At 45.6% G+C, this 23,164-nt stretch overlaps 1 long non-coding RNA gene across 1 annotated transcript; it reads right to left on the reverse strand.

Annotated features, from left to right (window-relative positions):
• Positions 1-5,905: 5,905 nt before the first annotated feature.
• On the reverse strand, positions 5,906-22,664 carry LOC137850920 (uncharacterized). The gene is made up of 4 exons (XR_011092894.1): positions 21,126-22,664; positions 20,160-20,299; positions 7,602-7,791; positions 5,906-7,056 (listed from the first exon to the last, which is right to left on the reverse strand). It is a non-coding gene; the product is annotated as an uncharacterized lncRNA (long non-coding RNA).
• Positions 22,665-23,164: the final 500 nt, after the last annotated feature.

A 23,164-nucleotide genomic window follows, 5' to 3' on the forward strand; every position in this document is an offset into this window, starting at 1 on the left:
ACTGCCTCCTGCCCTGCAGGGAGCCCAGCAGCAGGCCCGGAGATGCTTACAGCTCTGGAGGTGAACATCCCTGGCAGTGCATAGCCGTGCAGATAACTCTCCTGCCTCTCAACACAGGGCAGCCACAAGCTACGTGCCCGGTGGGAAAAGCTGCCATAAACACCTGCAATGCTCTCACCTCAGAGCATGGTAAGGGCACATGCAAAAATCACACAGGCACATGAAAGCTTTACCTGTTAGCATGGAAAAGGCAGAGCATGCTCTGAAAGGAACAGTTTTTTTGATCCCGTGTGTGCCAGCAACATCCCAGTGACCCAGCAGCCCCGTACTAACACACGTGCTCCCTGGGTGCCACCAGCTGCAGCAGCAGGACCATTGCCCCAGTCGGGCAGGCTCCACTGCCCTGACCCTGGCTCCAGGTGCATTTTCCCAGCCCAGAGCAAGCTGAAGGGCAGGCTGGCAACCTCCTGCCTTGGCAGGGGGCTGTTAACCAGCAGCCGTACTTTACCCCGGGGGCTGAGCCCCGTGGCTATGTTGATGGACCAAATGGCAGCCACCCCACATCCCTCGGGGACACCAAGAGGTGTCGCCGGTGCCGCCCCTCATCCTGTTCCTCCTCCCCAACACCAGGTGAGCAGACGTGCTCTGCACAGAGGGTCAGGCTGTCAGACGGCACCTGCGGAGAGGAGGACAGGGACACCACCAGCTCCACATCCCATCTCCTTAACACAAACCACAGCTTGACTGTCTTGGTGTCTAGACCTCACCATGCATGAGATAAATCAGTTTTTGCCTCCACGAGGAGCTTTTTGGCTCCCACTACTGCCAGTGCAGAGCTCTGAGCTGTGGGATGTCACATTCCTCTTGCAGCAAGCCAAAACAGTGTGCCCTCCAGGTAGGCAGCACACAAGGCTTGCCCTTTTGTCCAGGATTTGTTTTACTCCATTCACACCAGCTTGGGAAAACAGCCGTAATGCCATCAGCTACAAGCTCCTGTCTGCTGTAATCTCATATCCTGCTCCCCGGGAAACTCAGATGGAGAGCACCAGCTCTGCCACCCCCCAGAGGCCATGAGGCAGGAAGATCCCCCCTATTCGGAGCAAACTCCTGTGATAAAATGAAGAACTCTTTCTGCTCGTGTCTGTCTGCAGCCACAATGTCTCACACTAACAAATGACCCAGTGGAATCAGCCCAGATCCCATTTAATGCAGCTGTCAATTTATCAGGTGTTTTATCTCTATTAAATGTTCGTCTTGCCTTCATTTGATCAGACATTTTCCACTTTGGGTCATGGTTTCCCCAGCCCCTTGAATGCCCCGGGATTTCACTCCTCTCCACCTTCCTCTTTGTAGGCCAAGTTGTTCATCTCACGCTAGGCACCTAGGCACAGCGAGCACAGTGGCAGAGGTGAGAAAAGGTCTCAGGATAAGGCTGTGACAAGCACAACTACGGCGAAGCCACTCTTGTTCAAAGCCTCTAACACTAGCAGTGATGTGTGTCAGACCGTGGAAACTCCTCTTACCTGTGCAACCATTCCCACACACGCACAGCAGAGCTGGCAGTGGCCAAACTGTGGCACAGGCAGTGGCTTCTCATCCCCATTCCCCCAGCACCTCCATCAGCCAGGGGGATTCAGTGTGCATTTGCATGGAGCAGAGACCCTTTGATCCCCACCTCCAGGGTGCTTACTCGGGTGTTAGCACACCAGTGCAGACCTTTGGGAGCCTCCTGATCACATCTGAGCTGGAGGAAACCACCTGGCCGGAGGAAACCACCGGTTTGATGGCGCTGTGCCTGCAGGAGGGACGAGCACAGGTTCAGCACTGCAGAAGGATGAAGACCACGATGGGGGAGGGAGAAGCCCTGGGTTAAATCACACGGGAAAGGAGGGACAGCCTGCACAATAAGCACGGCCAGGGTCACATCTCAATCACGGCAGAACAATCCATCCATCTCGCCCCCGTGCTAGTCACTGCCGGCAAATTTTGCCCTCCGTGAATATTCCTCCCCCGTTTCCCCGAATAAAGGCAATTCTCTCCAAGCTGTTTAAACTAACAGCAGCACAATTCACAGCCAGCGGCTTCGGCCCGCTTTGTGTTCATTTGCTCAATCAACATTCGCCCCCTGGTAAGTAACTTTCAGAGAAAACTGTCACTCGCAGACAATGGGCTGGCAGTTAGCAGCAGCAGTTCTGTGTCTAAATGTTTGCAGACACTTGGGCAAAATGTCTCAGCCCAAATTCAAGAGGACAGCTGCCTCCCCGCCTGCCCTCGGTGCACAGGGCTGGCGGAGCAGCTGGGGGACGAGGTCGGCCACCTTCGGCCCCGTTGGACGAAGGCACCTCGGGAGGTGATACGAAGGACGTGGCTCCGCTTTGAAACGCTGCCACCAACGCCAGCACTGCCTGGGTGCCACAGCCCTCGGCGGCCAGCAGCTCTCTGGCATCGCCCCCAAACCTCAGGGCTGCATGAGAATAATTCGCCTCCCTCCCCGTGGCTCACTTAAAACATTTGTTTTGACAATGAAAGCGATCATTAATTCCACTCATTGATTTATTTTTCCTAAAAGCCCATTGTTACCGCTTAAATGTGCATGATAACTTGCCATTTGAGATACCAGCGAGTGGTTTATAGGCTTGTCTACCAGAAAAAGCCATGTCGGTTTATAAATGGGCTACTTAATGTGCCTCCCTTGTGGCAGTGTCCTTATTTTGCTTTGAAAGCAATGCTTGATATTGTTTAAACTCAAGACAAATCATTGCTTGCTTTCATTGACACGATTTTCTCGTGCAGCTAGGACCTAACACCTTCCAGCTTTGATCACGCCGCACAAGTACCACGTATCAGCAGATCGTCCAGAAGCTGCTGTTGGACAACAAATTCCCTCCCATCCCCCTAATGTGGATGAAGCCCCAAAATATTGTCATGGGTCCTGTGACCACGATGGAGAAGTGAACACAAATTATGTAGCAATAAATGCTCTTGGTGTAATTGTTTCAGACGTTTATGTGTGTCTCTAGAAATACTCCAACCATTTCCCTCCAGGCTGTGGCTCTACCCAGCCTGCAACAAACAGTCATTCTTGTCCCCGCCACAGCCTTTTTGTGTCCCCCAGTTTCTGCCCTCTTCTCATCTGGGCACTTTTATTAAAGCTTCAAGGACTACCTGTCCTGTGCAGATGGATGTCCCTTTTTCACCTCACCCTGCCAGCCTTCCTGTGAGTGTGTCCATGGGGCTACATGGGGTTGGGGAGGACCATCCCAGAAGAGCCATGAGAGCAAGCTGGACATCCAGGCATTCACAGGACTATGCTTATTGAGGCAAAGCACAAAACAACCATGAAATTGGTTTGCCGCAATGAATAACAGGTCTTAGAGAGCAGAGCAAGCAGATGGAAAAGCTCCTTCTTCACATTAGGTTCAGCCAGCATCTCCATCAGGCTCAGCCAGAGATATGTGGATGAGAGCTGCTACAGAAAGGCAAGAGTACTTTTAGCTAAGGTGAAGATTAGCCCCAGAGCATCTATTTGCTGTTAATTTTTTGTTGTATGATAATAACTGCAGAAATCACTGGCTTGTTTGTAGCCAGCATGCCCTGACCAGGGTGACCAGAAGAACTTGGTGCACCCTGGGTGAGGGCAGGTACCGCTGGGTTTCTCAGTGATACAGCTGTGCAACCTTTGTGGGCATAGGTATGCCAACCCTTACGTTTTTATTGAGGTCCTCCCATCAAATGTCTCTACTTGCATGCCTCAGAAAATAGAAGAGGCCATCTGAGCCTTCCTGGCTGCACAGGAAAGCTCGAAAGAGAGATCTTCTAAAGACTCAGAGGACAGAAAGAAAATAGTGAAGAGTGTCTTGGATTTTCTCTGTTTTGTCAGGTATTCAGCAACCTCCAGCTCTTCCAGCCAGATCTGATTTCCCCACGTGTGATGCTCTGGCAGTGCAACCTGGCAGCCTGGCTGGGTCTAACCAGCTCCTCCCAGGTGCTGAGGCTCCGGATTTTACACAGCTTGAGAAATCCTGCCTGGCGTTCAGCACCAGCATCTCCCACTCAGCATGCATTAAAATGAAAGCCAGGGGGGTCCATCCACATAAATCGCCCCTCGCCCCTCGATCTGCCCCCAGATCTGCCCACGTTGGCACAAAGGCCACCTCCCTCTCCCCGCAGTGCCACCAAGACCCCGCTTTGCCGGGGGTCTTTCCCCAGGGAGGGGGGGGTGTCCCCGGGGGTGTCCTTGATGCTGGGGGTCGTTCCAGCACCGCCTGCCTTTCGGGAAGGCAAATACACAACCGAAACATGCAGGCTGCGGGGCGGCTTGACCTTCGAGCGACCCTTCGCCTGACCCAGCGCTGGTCACTCTCACCGGCAGATTTGTTTATCTTGGGACCTCGAGGCTCCCAGCCCCAGAGCGCCGCTTTTTCTGAAAAAGGCACATCAAGGCCCGGGGCTTGTTTTTAGCCCCTTTCCTTCAGGCCTGGGCCAGAATTGGGCACGGAGAGCCCACGGAGATCTGAGCTTAGCGGCCCTTGCTGAGGCTGATGCTCTCCCGTGCAGCGCTTGGTCCTAGTGAAAATCTCGGGATAGGCCCAAAATGCAGAAGTACCTGCGTCGCTTAAGGCAGAAACCAGATTCCTGGTTAGAGCACTGTGGGATAAATGTCTGTCCTAGAGAGAAGAAATCATGGCTTTGATCTGCTTACATTAGGGAAGAGCCCCCAGCTCAGCCAACAAGCCCTGGTACATTAAAGCTGGGCCCAGTCCCCAGCCTGTGGAGCTGTCAGGCTTTGGAAACTACCCCATGAGGGGCTTTGCCTTTCTTTGCCAAGCTCTGAGGAAACTTTGCCCAGGGATTTCCCCTCGTTTGGCCAGCAGATGCACAAACCCAGGGCGATTTCTTGTCTTACCCCAGGCAGGAGCCCAGGGCAGGGGGCCAGGGGGGGCAGCAGGCCGCATCGCTTTGGGGAATGTCTGCTATCCCAGAAGGGGCTGGAAACAACCCATCTGAAATATGCAGAGCCATTATCAGGCCTGGGCTTAAATAAACTTTACTGTCCATTCAGTGATCAACCTCCCTGGGAGCCGCTGGCTCCATTCGTCACTGTCACCTTTTCAAAGTGACTGCGATGACAGTTCATGATCATTAACTAGTAATGGTGTGCTTTGCATTAACAGGAGGGCACATCAAACAGGCAGACTCGCGAGTCGAGAGTTAACTAAATTATATAATAAACATTCTCCGGCTAACCAGGTACAGATGGCGACAAAAGGTATAACAAAGTGGCAGGCAGCAGAGAGCGGGGACGGGGGGCACGGTGGGAGGGAGTGCTTGGTACGGGGCCTGTGGTGCTGCCCAGCTGCCCCGTGAGATGCTATTAATTAGGAATAACGAAATGTGGCCCTCCAGCCAGAGGCTGAAGCTGCAACAGCAAAGATGCAGCAGGGTTTCAACAGATCTGCTGTGGCCAGGGGCTTTTTTGGGTGCATTTTTGTCTTTTTTTTCTCAAAGATGTCTTCTCTGGCACGCACAGTGGGCAGAGTGGATCACTGAGGGCAGGGTTTGCATGGGAAAGATTTATCTTTGGAAAGAGGAGGACGTGAGGAGGGAGATTTCAAAGGTTTCCTCGACACATCTTTCATCTGGGAGGACAGGGACGGCTCGTCACCACTTCCTACTGGCACAAAGCACCAACTACAGGACCCTACTCTTATGTGGGCCTGGGGACATCAGCCTGGTTCAGAGGAGAGCTTGGGAGGCCAGAGCTGCTAGCACTACTCCCAGTACAATCCCTGCTGGCTGAGAAATATCAAAAAAATATATTTAATTTTTCTTTAAAAAATGATTTTTCCAATCTATTCTCTAGAAGAAATTAAAAAGCCATAAATCATATTAGTACAATTTATTTTATTATACTTGTTACAAGATCTTTCACACAGACAAACTGATGCCTGAAGTTGGGGTTTTAAGTCCATAATTCAGCACTTCAGGAAATGGAAAAATACTTTTAACAGAGACTTCAGTGGGAGCTGGTGGACGCTCGGGGCTTTTTCAGAAATCCAGCCCAAACCCACTGCAGTGAATGCATCTCCTGCCACATACTGACACAGGCCCTCTACTTAGATGCTTATCTATACATTGAAGGGCTTTAGGTTTAGGCAGCCATTTTTTAAGCTCTTGATGTTTTAAATTAGCGCACAGTCACGATCAGGGAGACTGACTTAGAAACTGAGCAAAAATCATTACTCTCCGACAGTTTGTCTTCCTTCACTTCCCCACACCTCAGTCCCTTCAGCAACTGCTCAGGTCACTTACTTTTCCATCAGTTACCCTGCTTCCATGGCAGAGGTATGAAAAAAAAAAAAAAAAGTCATGGGAAAAGTAACCCACTCAGCTCTTATCCTAATCTAGATGGCCAGCCGGGGGGAGGGCAGGGAAGGACACCCAACTGGGTCTTGCAGTTCCTCTCCCAGCCATGCTTCAGAGAGCTTGGACCCACGTTTTCCAAAAGCAGCAGTTTTTCAGTGCTGAGATCATCAGGTGGGGAGAGCACTGACGCATTTAGCTGCCTGTCTCTGTGCACTGTGAAACAGGTTTTGTTTCATGCCAAGTCACTGTAGCTCCAGGGAAAGTTGCTAGAATTCAGATTTTCAAAAAAGTCCTTTAGATTTGGGTCATCTTTTATTGGGGTGCTTAATTTTGAAAGTCCATGGCTTGGCTCTCTGAGGCACCCAGAGCCTAGACTTGTGCTAGACGGGGACAAAATTCATTTGGTCGGTGGGGACACTGGGGGGAACACTGGTGCTTGCAGAGCTGAGAAACCTGCAGATAGAAGGTCTTATCAAGGCAATTTTGCAGACAGACAGCAACTCCAAAGGCACCTCGGGGAAACGGGGATGTGGATGCTGTTGACCACTTTGGCCACCTCTGTAGGTACAAGTCCTCGGTGCATGCTCTGTTGCCAGCCTTTCTGCGACTGTCCTGTGTCATGAGTTTGGATGAAAGGCGCTGCCTGGTTTGGTTCATTCACAGCATCAGGCTTCTGAGCACCCACATGTTCTGTTTAATGGGAGCAGAAGAGCAAAATAAACACTTGGCAGGCACAAAGGTAAAACATAATGTGGCAACAACTGAAATAAGGAGGCACAGGCATAACTACACCCTTTTTCAATGCTTAGGAGGGAGATTTAATTTCCATACAGACACCCTTGTCTGCTTTAAACTGCAGCAAAAGATGTGACAGAGTCCAAAGGCTAGCAAGGAGGCGAGGACACCCGCTGCCTCCCGTCCCCTCTCCAGAGCCCTGCCAGGATCACAGCTGGGCTCCGCCGCCTGCCCGGCACAGCGGTGTTGGGACACCGAGCGTGTACCATCCTGCGAGGGACGGAGGCCTTTCAGGAGTCAGATAGGATGAAGAAGCCACATTATTTTCTCAGGAGATTTATATTGCTCGTGGGATATTGCTTAACAGATCTTTCTGTCCCTCTTCCTTGGTCCTAAAACAATGCTTATGACAGAACAGAAAGGCCGAAAACTGCAACTGGTTTATGATTTGTTCTTTCATACATGCAGATGTTTCACAAACATTTAAAATAACAACCAACCCTGGGAACATAGCGGCTGAGGGAGGCAGCTCGGCCGAGGACTTCTGGGTCTTAAGCCTGGCCGTCGGCTGTGTCATCGCACACAAGTGCCCGCAGGACTGCTCTCTGCCGCTGCTTCCTCCCCTTGTTCTGTGGCACTTCTTCAGATGGCGAGCACGTTGTGGGGCAGGAACTGCTTCTTTTTAAGTGTCTGCAAGGCACCCGGCATAATGAGAACCCTATGTGTGACGGTCTTGCAGTCGAGGGGCTTTGTATTTCACTATCAGCGTAGCTCTTCTGGCAGCCCTAGAGCCGATATTGAATGAGAGCTGGTGGACTCAGACATACTTAGAGCAAAAACAAACAAACAAACAAACAAAAAAGAGCTTGGCTAGGGTGTAATATTAACCATATGCCCCACAGGGGATTGACAGAGATCCTGCACTTATTCCTGAAGGTTAGCGCTGGGCTAAAGGTTACCATATGCTCTAGGAATGCTCTGCAAACACCAATGAGTGGCCATGAAAGTTGGAAACTTGAAGTTACTATACAGTCAGAGGTGGTTAATTGCAGCTTCTACAACCTGTTTGCCCAGGTATATAGAGCATTCAACTGCTTGGTTACAAGGGATGTTAGCTTTTCTCCTCACACATGACTGACTAATTTTCTACATACCATGTAAAGGAAAATGCAAATAAAAGCGGTTTTCAAACAGAACAGGTTTTCTTTTCCAGCGTGGCCTCTGCAAAACTTTATAAGCTCAACAGTGGCTGGTCAGAAAGAGAAGATCAAGAGCCATAGCCAAGTGGCCTGGAAAGGAAAGGGAATGGAGTTTAAAAAAAAAAAAAAAAAAAAGAGGAAAACCAAACTTTAATATTGCCAGAAACTGCATTGGCCTGCCTTTACCACCTGGCTGGAGCTGTGTTCAAGCTGAGAGGTAGGTGTCCTTCCCCCAGCCATGGCTCATGCTGTGGAGGAAGATGTTTCTCAGCGGGAATGTCTCCTCGTTCACAGAAACTGAAGGAAGGAACAGGCTGAGGTGAGGAATGTCAAGCTAAAATGCAATAGGAAAGGGCCCTTAAGGCACACAGGGGACTTCCCTTGTGACTGCAAATTGCAAACTCAAGAACACAAATCACAGAATATTCAGAAGTGCAAAAACACTGGAAATAAGACTGAAGTGGAGCTGGAAGTGGTGATCAGGGCTTCTGACAGTACAATTCAGCCATTCTTCAGAGGTCTTAGATCAAATGTTTAAAAGCCATGAGTTCTTAATTGCATCAGAGTCCATACTGAAACACCTTTGTCCCCAACCATCTAAGCAGCTGAATGATCTACTGCGAAACACCCATCTTGGCATCTCAGCAAAGAGCTACTCCAAGCAGCTGACTTCTTTGGAAACAATTGTCCCCATCCTTCTTCAAAAAACAAAACAACACCAGCAACAAAAAAGCAACAGGAAAACCAAAAATGCCAAATTCTGGTAGAAGATGAGATACACTGCTAGTATAATGACTTGAGGAAGGAAACCAGTCATAAGTTGTGTTATTAATCCAGACAGGTAAGAGAGGACAGCACAGAGGACTCTGATGCTAGGCTTTGCCCTACCAGTACGTGAAGGGTAGGCTGTAAAGGAGCAAAAGGCAAAGCAGAAGAACCCCCCAGTAGTAGGGCTGGAAGGGAAGCCTTGCTGGCCACACTCAGGTGCAGACAAGACCTCTGCAGCTGGATTACTGCCCCAAGCCTTACCTTGTACCAGGGGCTGGTACAAGGAAAAATGCTTCAGGAAAAATGCTGCTAAAAGACGAAATGGCAAGCACAGTGCTGCCTAGGACACGGGTCTGGTTAATATTGTTGAAGGAGCAAAATTTCCCTTCCCCCAGAGGGAATGTCTGGGCCAGAGATTTGTGTGCAAAATAGCTCAAGTTTTTCCCTGTGGTCAAAGACCAGTGTTTTATTTATTCGCGGTCAGTCACATTGGGCTTGTGTCACATTTTGCCGTGGTACTCCATTATTTAATAAAGCCCCGTGGACACCAGCCAATGCTGCTGCTTGACACGGACCACTTTCTGACATTGCACCTGGCCAACTGGATCGTTTTATTATTGAGAGAGGAGGGGAATTAAAGGTGCAACGAGAAATTGGTTTTTAGCCCAAAGGAAAGAGAGTTGTCAAACCTCACAACACTTTTTTTTTATTTATTATTTAACTTGTTAGATGAATACAGCTGCTTATGCCACAGAGCACTTGTGTGTATGTATCAAGCTGCTCTTAAATCCTTCTTCTAAAGCAGCACGTCTCAGCAATTTCCCACTGCGACCAAAGCAATAATGTGCCCATCCACAAGGGCTCGACTTCACCCTTCCTAAATGTCCTGAGCAAGACCCCTCAGACCACGGCACATTTCCCTGTCCCAGCAAGGCAGCTTGGCTCCTTCCATCTCCCGCTGTGGTCACTGAATGCCAAGTTTTATCACCTCTCCTCATAGTGAGGATGGGTACCACTGCTCACCATCACCCTGAAGCTTCTTTTTTACCCATTTTGCAGACCTGAACCTTGAATAAAAGGCCTTTAGGGTGGATGCATAACACAGCAGGGCTGTCATACCAGCCCTCATATCGCAGGGTTGAAGACAGAGCAAAAACGGGGACCCGTCTGCCCTAATGGGAACATTTCAAGATGGCAGCTACAAGGCCTGGGAAAATAAACCAGGGGAGCTAGTCAAGAGAAAATTATAAACTGTTGAAGTCCTGGAGTACTTCCCGGTATTCAAACAGGTAATAGATTTGTTTAAATAACTGGAAGTAGTTTCAAAACGTCAACTTTGCTGCATTGTCTAGCTTCTCCTTTCTGGTCCAGTTCCAGTCCAGGAATGATGACTGGGAGGTTTCTTCATCCATGAGCTCAGGGAAAAGCACCTACTGCAAAAATAAAGCAAAACCCCATGGCACTTCAGCGGGGAATTTTTCAGCTGGCACACGTCTAAAGCTTTCATGATTTCCTGTTGTGCAGATAGCTTTGGGGAAATGGTTACATGACCTACTGCTGAAATGGCATCAATGAACTATCCACAGAACTAAATAATTAAGCTAGATTAAATGTGACACTTGTTACTCTGCTTGGTGCCAGAATCCTTAAAGCTGTTACGGTCTTGATAACCCAGACACAAATTTCAGCCCGTATATTACAGCCAGTTCTGATTAAGCAGGTGTCACAGAAGAGAAGTGGCCCTACTGCCACCCAAAGCCCACCAGCAGAAATAAAAACATCAGAAATAAAAAAATATATATATAATGGAATTTCATCTATGTAAGAGCATGTGAGCATATTTGCTTCTTAGAAGAATGATGTCATTTTGAATCTATGTGGAAAAAACATTAAACTACTCACAGCTGAAGATCTTTAATATCTTTTTTTTTTTAACCTTCTTGATATCCAGGTTTAATTTGGGATAAAGACTGCTACTTGGGTGCTTCAGAAAACTTTCTTTTTCTCTGCAGACCTAGCTGGGATAATAATAACACACTTATGAAGTACAGTGGTCTGCCTGTAAACATTTTATAAACATGAGTGGACTATAAATTCAGCACCTCTGACATTTTGTAGATATTGTCCTCAATTCAGAGGTATAGGAAAACAAGGCAGTCAGTACTTACTATTATTATATTAATGAGAACTCGTTATTAATGAGAACTTGTTTCGGTTAGATGACACTGATCTTTTAATTCTCATTAGTGATCACTGACTTTAAGATAATTCCTCTTATTTATGGTACTGATCAGAAATTAGCTGCAAAGCCTACACCATTTCGTATTTAGCATTGTAGGGGACTAAAACTTGTACAATCCTGTCGGCCACAATTTTTACCAAATTTGACAAACCAAACTGCGAGATGTTAAGTTTTACAGTCTGAGAAAAATACACAGCTGCATAAAAGGAAGCAATAAGGGGGAGAGGAAGAGCAGGGGACAGGAAGACCAAGAGAGACCAGTGCGGTTCCACTCATGGAAAAGCTGAAGGTCGGATAATCCACTGTGGAGAAAGCTGATGAAAATCCAATTCAATTCACTCTGCTGCTCAGAGAGTGACTTGTTCCTCCATCTGCTCCATGACAAAAGCACTCCTAATGGCAGTAACATGTGGACAAAGCAAATATTTCTCAATTGCAAGTGATTCATTGGCTCAATAAGCGTCTGGCCTAAACATCTGATATACATTTAAAATCCCATCTATTTCCTAAAAAATACTCCTTATTTTTCAAGTGACCGAAAACAAGCTACAACAATAAAAAATGGTGTCAGGATGGTCCTTGTGGCTTCCATTCATGAAGCAAAAGCTGTTTACCATTGGCGTGGGCCAGATCGGGAGCAATTCTTTGCTAAAGCTGCCCCTTTCTCAAGCAGAAGAAACTGAACCCATGCACGTAACTCCTGGCCATTAGCGACCAGCGATGAGACCCGGGGTGTGGAGAACAATTCGGGCCCAGAGAGGTGCTGATAACACTCCTTTGCAGAGGGCTATTCCCAAGGGCAATTAGTGACTCACGTTGCCCGCCGTGCACTCGCACACCAGGAGGACGTGGCTCCAGCCCCAAGTCACACCCTTCACGGCCGGTTTCTATCTGATGACTTTTGCCATTCATGGGAACTGGCATAATTTACAGATCAATTTGTCACTTTAGACCTGGATCAAACACCAGCCCTCCGGGTCACAGTGGCTCCAGCCACGTATGAATCAACATTTAATATGGCATTAAGGTTCTCTTTCAATTGCTTTTAACTTTTGCGCACAGAGTATGCTTAGGACTGCGGCGTAGGGCTTCTCCTGTGCAGCCAAGTGGCTGCATTTTGCAGGCCAGCTCCAGCTGCCTGTCTGGAGTTACTTTCTTCTTCTCCTGAGGATCCAAATCAAGACTCTTCAGCCTCCCACACTTATTTCTCCCCTCTTCTCTATCTACAAGCAAAGCAGTCTGGTCACAGGGGTTGCTGCACGCAGCATCCTTCTGTGGCACACAGCATGGTAGGGATGTGAAGGAGCATGACACGAGTGCAAATAGTTATCATTCACTCTTCCAGCATTTTAATTTCTTTTCTTTTTCTTGCCCATTTTTGCTGGATCAAGCTTTTCTAACATAACAGGGCTGACTCGGGGTGTCTGGGCTAGATCTGAAGTTCAGCGAGGTGCGTTATTTTCCAGGAAACATTCTTCCTTCCTCTCCTTCCGTGATTGTTCCCACAGGTTTTATAGTTTCTTGTTTCTCGGTTTCTTTTTTTTTTTTTTCTTCTTCCCCCTTCTGGGTTTGACCTTTGTTCAGCTGCTCTTTGAGCAAGAGTCTTGTGAGTCTTACAAGAAGGTTTCCACACAGTGGTGCTCCCAACCAGAAAGTCAACTTAGCTGGGTAGACTGCGAGTTTCTAAGATTCAAGCATGGGCTCAGGCAGTGCTTGGTTCTCGTCCTGCTCCACGTGGGGATTAACACCTCCCAGCAGGCAGCACAAGGGCTGCTGCCCTTGTGAACTGAAGAGCTCATTCTCGCTCTTGCCTACTGCAAGTGAGGATGCCTACAAAAAAGGCAAGGTGTTTTGCAGATCTTGAGACAACATTTCTGGGAACTGCAGGCTCCTCAAACACAAGCCAGTGTTACAATGAATGTTGCCCTGCCCACTGCCAGTTTGGTTGCCTGCTGTCTTTGCCAATATGACAAAGACATATTTAGTAAATGCATACTAAATGTTTTAAACCTTCATCAGGTTCTCTTGGAAAGCTCATCCAGAACCTCAAGGCTCCAATGGCAGAAATTTCCTCTTATATGTACAGCCTATTCATGGCTCATGTATACTCTTTATATTCACTGATAATATTTTTTTTCCTATACTCGCTGACCTTCAGTTCCTGCCACTTTCCCTTTCTATCTTTCCCCTTCTGTAGTTTCTGAGCGTGGGTGAAGCTGGCTCAGCCTCTCTCATACTATGGGTTTTCCAGCCCCCTGGTTGTTCTTCTAGCCCTACTCTCCATCTCTTTTCAGTGCAGATTAATTTTTTCTTGAATTCTTTCTAAGAGCACAGCTGACCAGAGCCATACACAGCATTTCATATGAGGCACCTGGCTCGGTGCTATGAACAACACGAAGCTCCCCTTTTCCCTGAAATGGTTGCATTGTTACTGCATTTCTCCCTAAATGCTTCAAGATCTCATCTTCTGTAGCATTACATTGCATACTGCTACTGTGATTACTTCATTCTCCATGTAGAGATCCAAATCCTGCTCTTTATGGATTATGTTTCCCAGCTTCAGGTCATCAGCATGATCCTACATTGATGCTCAGTGAAAATATTAATGCACTTTGGTCAGCAGATTTATTTTTATGAAACTCTGCCAAGAAAACTCCCTTGAATCTATTATTTCTTTTTCCCATGTAAGTCACGGCTGTTGCGCTATTAGCCAGTTCCTTACCTATATTACAGTTCTAATATAAATACTCTCATTTGACTTGAATAATATTTTTAGCAGAATTCAAATATTTTCAGACTAGAATCTGAAATATTAGAAATGCTTAATAAAGATGTGAATGATGGAAAATATTTGTATTTTCTTATCGATAAATATAGTTACATTACAAAATAAAGCAATCCTGCTAGTCCATCATGACCAGTTTTTGAAAGTTTATTTTTTTCTCCTGAATGTTTGCCTGCATGTATTTAATTATTTCAACTAAATTCTGTCTTTATTATTATTGTTATTATTATTGTTGTTGTTGTTGTTATTATTATTATTATTATTATTATTATTATTATTATTATTATTATTATTATTATTATTATTATTTAGTATTGGATGCTGGATTGAAAAGGGGGTTAAGCATTAAAATCCCATAACACTGTCTTCTAAAATATAGGTACTTATTTGCTGTTCATCAACCATGCATTATCCTTCCCAAATTTGATAGTTAGAAACAAAAATTCTAATAAAAATCATGACACGTATTTCATGCGCATTACTTGTATTTCACATGCAAGTTTTTCTTAGTACTGTGAGATGGAAAAGGAGATGAAACAGCTTCTTTCTATAACTCTTTTATGGGTGTTACATGCCTTTATTAAGCAAAGGGAAGAAGAATTCTTAATTTGAGCTAGCTGAAGCAAAAATCCTTGTTAAAAACAAAACAAAACAAAAATCATAGTTCTTTATGACCTAGTAGGTTTTAAATTCTAATAATCCACTTCACACAGTCTGTAATTCACTCTGCTAACAGATTTATATATATATATAAATATATATATATATTATAGATATATATACATATATATATATATTTATAGATAGATAGATAGATAGATAGATAGATAGATAGATAGATAGATATGTTAGCAGAGTGATATATATATGTCCTTTACTTGACTATATTTTATTTTGAGCTGATGCTGCATCAACAATTCCCTCATGGTAGTGAAGAGAAGACCGCAGACCAGTAATGTCTAACAAGACCCTCCAACATTTTGTTGGGCTGTCTGGCATCTGTGAATCTTTTGACTGAGAGCAAGTGCAGTGTTGCTGCTGGCTGTGTGGATTTCAGTCTGTCTGGCACATATGGCCCATGACTGCTCCTGCATCTCTTTCCAATGAATCCCTTAAAAACAGGCAGCATGAATCGCTTTGCCTGATGCAAGTTGCAATTTCTCCTTTGAGATACGCAGGTTGATGTTATTCTCCCACGACATTTGGAGGTTACAAATATAATCTCCCCAAGGAAAATAAATAAATAAATAAGTAGGAAAAGGTCCTGGTTTTCCTCTACTAACCTCATACAAAGTTTGCTACATGGAAGAAGGGACCCACAGATCTGCTGCCTATTGAGATGCATCAGTTCAATCCTCGCCTTGCAGCAAGTTGCCCTCAATTTGTGACTCCTACAGCTATGGATCACTTCCTTAATTTCCAAACAGGCCCGTGGGTTTCTATGGGAGACATTTTACTTATGAAAATGACTGAGGAAGAATCTTATTTCCATCTCTTTGAATCAGATCTAGTGCTGGAATTACAAGACCAAGTAACAACAAAAAGAAGTAGTTAGGACAGAGGTACCACAAGCACATCTATTAAACTGATAGGATAAAATAATGAGAGTTAGGCAAGGCAAAGGCTGGTACAACCTATCCATTGGCACCAATTCACCTTTGGTAGGCCACCAAACAGACTTGGGGTTCCCAGCCTGGGGAGCTTGGTGGATAAGGACGCTCAGCCCCTTCTCCACCACTGCTGGTTTTCTACCATGGCCTCGCACAGGCCCAGCCAGGCCCAGGATGTCAGAGACATGCATACTTGTGCCTCGGTTGGGCTCCCTGCCACCGATATTCACCAGCAAGGACTCATCACACTTGCAAAATGATAAAAAAACAGGAAAAGTGGAAAAGTCAGCTAGCTCAGCACCTTTCCGTGGGGTGCACAGCGCCTCTGAGGATCAGGCACTGGGTGTGCAGGCCAGTCATCCTGCGGATGAAGACATGAATAGATCTTTCTCCCTCCTTGTGCTGGAGACACTGGTGGCATTGTTAAAGCACAACCAAGTCTAACGTGGCTGAAAATTTGGCAGAGGCGCGCTGGCCTCCTTCCCTCCAGCGCGATCAAATGGCAGCACTGCTCACTGAGTGCTGGGAGCATAAAAGGATTAGCCGCCTGCCCCACCGAGCAGGTGAGCCCAAACCCTTTCCAATTCACTACATGTCAGTTTGCAAGTAAAACATAAGGTATAAATGCAGCTATTGTTAAGGCAAAGCAGCCATCCTGGCTGGGGAGTTAGATTAGCAATTTGCCCTTTGTAAAAGGATTAGTGGAGCCCTATTGTTTCAGTGTTTATTTATCAATTTGCATTTTTAAAAGGGAGCATGGAGCCGACAAGGGCCTACATTCTCCATGTACCCACGGCCACACAGCTTTCTTCCAACTCCCCACTGCCAGAACCTACCAGAGTGCCTTTAGCAGGCCAGAAATGGAGGAGAAACCAAGAGGCCTTTAGGATCACTGCTGCTTACACTGTAAGGTCTTATTGGCCTTCCTGGCGTTCACCAGTCTTCCAGCTGAAAGCAACTGCTTGTTTGCTGCTAGCTGCATAGATCAAGTATGAGAACTGGTTTTCCACTTTTCCTCAAAGAGACAAGATGACTTTTCCAGCAGATCCACCATAGCTTCAAAGCACGCTTGCTGTAGCACCTGGGCCTGGGCAGGTCACTCCCTTACCTGAATCACGGGCACCAGAGCAATGGAGCTGTGCTTATCACTAACTCCACACCTGCGGGCTTCAAAGTCCCTCAAATTATTCACACAACTCACACCAGCCTCACAAAAGCTTGGCTTTTTCACTGGCGAGGGAAGCGGTGAAGAAATGACATGGCTGGTTAAGCTCCAAGGCTAGCAGCCCCACAGCAATTCTTGTCATCCCAACCTCCCTCCAGCATCTCCCCTCAGGCCTCGGGTTGGGTCGCGCTGGGTGCTTGCAGGGTCTTTGGGAGCCTTGCAAATGAGTATTTATTGTTGCAACTACTAGTTCACTATCCACGCACCGCAGGGACTCCTCGCTTGAGTTCAAGTTGAGGGAAGAGCATGGGAACCAGAGAACTCCTCTTGCCGGAGCTAACTCCACCAGGAGCGCAGCCCGGCCATTTGGCAGACAACAGCTGCTCAGGCGGATTAGGTACAAATTCCTTCATTAGAGGGAACGGGGATGTTGTGGAAGGTAAGTGGGAGAGCAGATCCTTTAATTACGGTGACACCAGTGCATTGCACTCTGGTGCAGCCCTACTCCCTGTTTTTTCATAGGACTTCAATCTAGGAAGCTATTCTTTTAAACCATAAAAACAGTTTAGAAGACGAACGAGCATCCAGCTGTGTTAAATTATTTTCCTACTCCCACAGGACCCAGCAGCAAAATTTAGCATGTATTTTACAGGCATATGATTTATTTACGTGGAGTAACATACAGGTATTGGCTTTGACCCGTAAAACCCCTCTATGGCCTGGAGCCTACACATCCAAAAGTCTTCTCCCAGCCTAGGCTCTACTGCCGCAGCTGCACCGGAGCAGGACCTCAGTTCACAAGAGGGGGAGAGGCAACTGCAGGGTGTTCTCCGGCTCTTTGTAACTCCCTCCACCCACACATTTATTTTCCTTTTTCCCAAACAATTCTGGTTTGTTGATTGTCAGGCATCTCGCACAGGCAATTCATTTTTCCTGGTCACTGGGGAAATGAGGAGGCTCTGGTGGGACATGCTGTAGATACCTTAAAATACATTCCATGCTGCTGGCTTATTGCAGATACCCTGATTCATGGTCGGAAGGGGAGACCACGAGTGGTCTCGATTAGGGACATGAATTTAAGAATCGTCAAGGAGCATATAAGGCAAGCGATAGGCATTCTGCTCTGAGGATCGTGCGCACACACTGAATAAAACACACACACACAAAAAGAGCGAAGGGTGATGTTTCAAATGCAAGGGACAGACTGTCCCACAGAGCTTACAATTTACATTTAGATTAGCACAAGTAGCAGTAACATTGCAGGGAAGGCGGATAAGGATTACAACAACAACACTTTGACCGGCCTGCAGTGTAACTCCACTAATTAGGAAAAAGAAAAAAAAAATGAAGTGTTTGTAGTTGCTATACAGTGCCATGGAAATTTCCATAAATTTGAGGGAGCACACAAATCCCTGTGGGTTAAAGCCTCTGACTGTATTTAGCTCGTATGCTTTCTAGTGTAATGGTATTCAATCAACAGTCCTTGAGGTTTGCTTTAAAGGATGTGGAAGGTATCTTAAGAAGAAACAAGCCTGTTATTTAAGATTACATTCACTATATACCCCTGAGCATTTTGAGTGACCAGGAGAGAACAAATCTTGCAATATTGTGCTAAAAGAGCAGATGGAGAAAGGTTTGTTCCTCTTCTTTCTCAGATGAGAAAATCAATTGCCACAGCCTCATAGGCAATGGCTGGAACTACTAACCTCTCTATAGGGTCTGGGTTAATGAGGCTGGCCATTATTGTGCCTTCAGTGCCCATAAACCCCAGCCTACATATGCAAACTTGCAAGTGAGCCTTCTCAACAGATCTGTATAGGCCTCACTCTTCTTTTAGGCAGAAACAGCATGGCTGTTATCAATGAATACCTAATCACACCTCAACATAGCAACAGTCTACACACATTCATAAATCACCAGATGCCATGGCTACAACACAACACACTGCAGCAAAGCAATGGCACCACCAGCGCCGCCACGGTGCTTTTATCTGCACCGCACACACCTCCCTGCACGAGGCAGCAGCCTGCTCAGGGGAGGTAGCTGGGTTGGCACACACAACTGTTCAGAGCTTTTCCCATAACAGGGCCCCTCTTCTTTCCCGTTTGCCAAGGTTCCCCTCTCAACATGGAAGGGGAGAAGTGACTACAAGCCTTCAAGACCTCTTGATACTCCTCCAAGGAATGGTGACAGCAGCCTAAGATCCCACTGTGAAGACAACTGCCAATGCCAAGAGCTGTAATGAAGTGTAGTTTCTGCCCAGCTACACATTGAAGGTTTGATACTGTATGTGGAACAACTACCAGGCGTGGCCAAAATGAGAGCTGTAAGAACACAGGTGAATATATTGTTTGACCCAATGAAGAACAGAAGGGAATCGTTAATTATTCTGCACTGAGAATGCCTTCCCATCCAGCTAGGTAGAAACAGATCAGTGATCTCTTGGTATTGTTAATATTTAAGACCGTTTACTTTTTTTATATACCGAATTATCAGCAGATTTTCAGCCCCATCAGTACTCTGCTCACATAAACATTCTGGATTTAAACAAGAAATAGAAATCAATATACATTCAAAGACAGGTGAGCTTTCGGATGGCAGTCATGTTCTGGTGATTTAGCAGAATTTGTGTAAGCAAATGCATCTGGGATGGGACCTCTGCACAGAAACTGGAAATCTTTCCAAAAGCATATTTTATTGCCCTGCTTCAGATCCCCTTTCCACACCCTGACAAAATGGCTTACTGTGTGAATAAGCCTTTCTGAACCCATCAGCAAGCTGGAATCAAGGTACTTTCTATTTTAACTCCAAAAAATACCAAAAGGCAAATTAGTTGTGCTTTTAGACTGCCCATGGTAGAATCCTTTAAGAAAAATAAGAAGTTGACAACCTTTTTTTGCATTTGTTTATATTTAAGGTAGGAAAAGAGAGAGACTGTTAAACGAAACAAAACAGAGAAAAATATATAAAATCTTAAAAATGAATAAAGCTTTCTTAGAGATATCCAGATCAGAAGATGATAGAGTAATCTGAAAATGCTTCCCACATACAAGCAGGCAGGTAGATGGCATTGCTGCACACAGTGTCTAGTGAAACCTGTAATTTTGTTATGTTTTTGCACAATTCATTAGTAAAGTGGTCTCTTAATTCCCTTCTGAAGCCCACAGAGGCTTTGCAGTGATAATAAAGAGCAGAGTGTAAAAAGCACAGTATTGTGTTCAAAGCATCAAGTAGTAAGACCTAAGGATCTCCAATCTCCACTCAGCTATGTTTCATAGATTCTACTCACAAACAATAGCAATGCTGCTTCAGAAAGTACTGTACTGTTGGATGACCAGCGAGTATTCCACGATCAAGGCTAAATGGACACCAGTGCAGCAGCTAAAATAGCTTCATCCCAGGGAAATATTCCAGAGACTACCGTGACTCCTGTTTAAAGACAAACAGATAGAGTGAATTGATAAGGCAGGGGTCAACAATTGGTTTCAATATAAAACATTTCACAGAAAGCAGACCAGATCACGCTACAGTAACTTTTATTACAGAGATCAGCCTGGCTGTTCATAATTATTATACACAGAAGTGCCTCTTGCTTAGACCAGACAGCACAGAGCTAAAATGGAAGCGTATAACAAATTTGTGTTAATAAGCAAACAATCATTAGAAGTGTTAACAAGTGATGGTGGAGAGGCTCTGTTTTTAATTTTAATACTGATCTCTAGTAAGTGTTATTATCCTCATAGAATAACATTTTATTATGAAAGCACATGCACAGCATTAAAGCCTTAGATAGCCCAGTGCCTGCCAGCAGCAATTGTAAACAAAAGTGAAAGAATCATTTGCGAAATGCTGACAGCTATCAGTATTCACAAAGTTTGTAGGATACAGAGAGGGTTGCATACAATATGCTGCAGCATAAACAACAAGAAATTGCCGTGGCCTGGGGCTCTAAGGAATCAACTGGATATTCAGTTTCTTCCCATTTTTCAAAAAAAAAAAAAAAAAAAAAAAAAAAGCTTAAACACGCGGGCTTAATTTCAACTGATTTCTGACTGAGCTAGGGTCCTGAGTCTGTTAGATATTTTCAACTTTTTTTTTTTTTTTTAGCCAATAGATCCCTTAGACATTCCCTTCTTATATAACACAGCAAACAGCTGCAACTAATCATTTTTCATTATGGTTTTGTGTATCTGCTTTGTTTTACAACAAATTTTACTCAAACAACAAAAAATGCAACAGAACAACTTCTGCTTACTGTAAAAATGAGATTTGCTGAAGATCGGCAGAACTCTGGAAGTGTTACCAGATACAATTAGGCCAGTGTGCTTATTCTAAACTATAGCTGGGAAAAGGATACGGATCTAGGGAAAAAAAAAATAAGGAAAGAAGGGAAAAGAAACGAAGCCTAAAACACAGGAAAATAAAATATATTTTGTCCATTTTCTATTACTATTCATCATATCCGGATAACGTGAAAATTATCAACACATTTTATATAAGTATCTATTTGTTTCTAGCAATCATTCCTCAGGCTTTGACTTGCAACTGAAGCAATTCACCAAGCAGGTTTACATTTCTGTGTCGCAAGTACACTGTTCCCATGCATCAGGAAAAGAGAGGAGTGGATCTGCGTGCAGTGAGCGGTGAGGAACGTCCGAGCATCCCTGGGGACAAGCAGCCCCCCCCTGAGCTGCAGCCACAGCACAGCACAGCAGATAAAGCACACACATATCGCTTTACTGCCACGGGCAAGCTAAACCTAGGAAAAGTGTACTGAATTATTAAATAAGCAATTCTGATAACACGAGATATTAAATGCAGATAGGGTTGGGTCAACCAAATTACTTTTTTTTTCTTAATTCTTCCCTGCAGAAATATTGGTGCTAAAGCAAGCCCGGCACCTCCCCTTCGTACACGTACACCTCTCCTCAGAAGGTAGCTAAAATCGGTGAAGAAAAGGAAAAAAAACAAAAAACACAAAACATAATACAGCAAAGTCCTACCGAGGAATAGCGTTTTAATGAACACACAAAGCAACTAGGTGACATCTTTATCAGCCCTCATAAACCTTGATTGAATACACAGCGATAAGCCCTGTTTAAACTGTCATCCTCGCGATAACACGCACGGAGACAGCGCGGGCCTTGGCAACGGGCTGCGGGGAAGAGGCCTCTCCGAAAGTGCAGGCACCACGAGGTAGTAATGTACATCACGTAAACAGCCCAGAGCCGGCAAGGCTGGTGTATTTTGGGCTGGCTGAGCGTGCACACGGGCATCTTCTGGTGGCAGCAGCCTGCGAGGGCCCAACTCCACAGCCAGCCTGCCCGTGGGGACGGCGAGATGGCGGGGGAAGATGGGCGCCCTCAGCCAGAGCGACCTTCGGCACTGAGGTCTGCAAACACCAAGAGTTTCATACAGGAGGTTTTGAAGGGTTTGAGGAAAGCCTGCTCTGGTTTTCTTTTCTTTTTTCTCTCTCTTTTTTTTTTTTAAACCAGCGTTATTCACGCTGTGTACAACATTCAGCAGTAGGAAACAACTCAGGGACAGAACGGGTATGGAAGTCAGCAGTAATGTGGCTTTTTATATCAGAGGATCTGGTCCTGAACAGCTGGGATATTTATTTGAAAAAAACATATAAATAAATAAATATAATTAAGCATTTCAATATAATTAAGCATCTCCAGGAAATGCTTGTACTCTCCAGGAAAGCGAGGATTTGATTCATCGATGTTTCTGTATTTATCTCTAGCTTAACAATGAAACTGAAATTTACACTTGAACTTTTATTCCCTTTCCCCACCTCGTCCTTCCCTCTCCGTAACGCGTGCAGTGACACCCTCTGGCAGCTCACCCAACACCGCAGCACCACGAGGCCGAAACCCAAGGACGTCCAGAGCTGGCACTTCGTCACCCTTCCTTTATCCAACGCGGATTTCTTCCACCAGGTGCTTTAAAACATAACGACTGTTACTTGTTAACTATAATAAAATATATATTTGTATGTGATTACTAGTTAATTAATAAGTTAATAATTCCCACTGCTTGGGAGGTGGAAGACAATAGTCCATTTTGTGCCTGTTTGGTCTTTGGCAGGCCTGTGAGCTAGCACTAGAGCTGGGTTTTAGTTTTCCACCAGAAAAAGGTCTGACACCACTACACAGCTGGTATACCACCATGCAAGGAGCTGGCAGGGGAGGCATGTTAGCTGCTCAGGAGCTCATTTATTTATTTCTAGGCTTTTTCGCATACACTAGCTGATCTCTTCTAGTACCATCAAGTATTATTTTTTCCTCA

Source organism: Anas acuta, chromosome 2, assembly GCF_963932015.1.
Source record: "Anas acuta chromosome 2, bAnaAcu1.1, whole genome shotgun sequence".
Taxonomy (NCBI): Eukaryota; Metazoa; Chordata; class Aves; order Anseriformes; family Anatidae; genus Anas; species Anas acuta.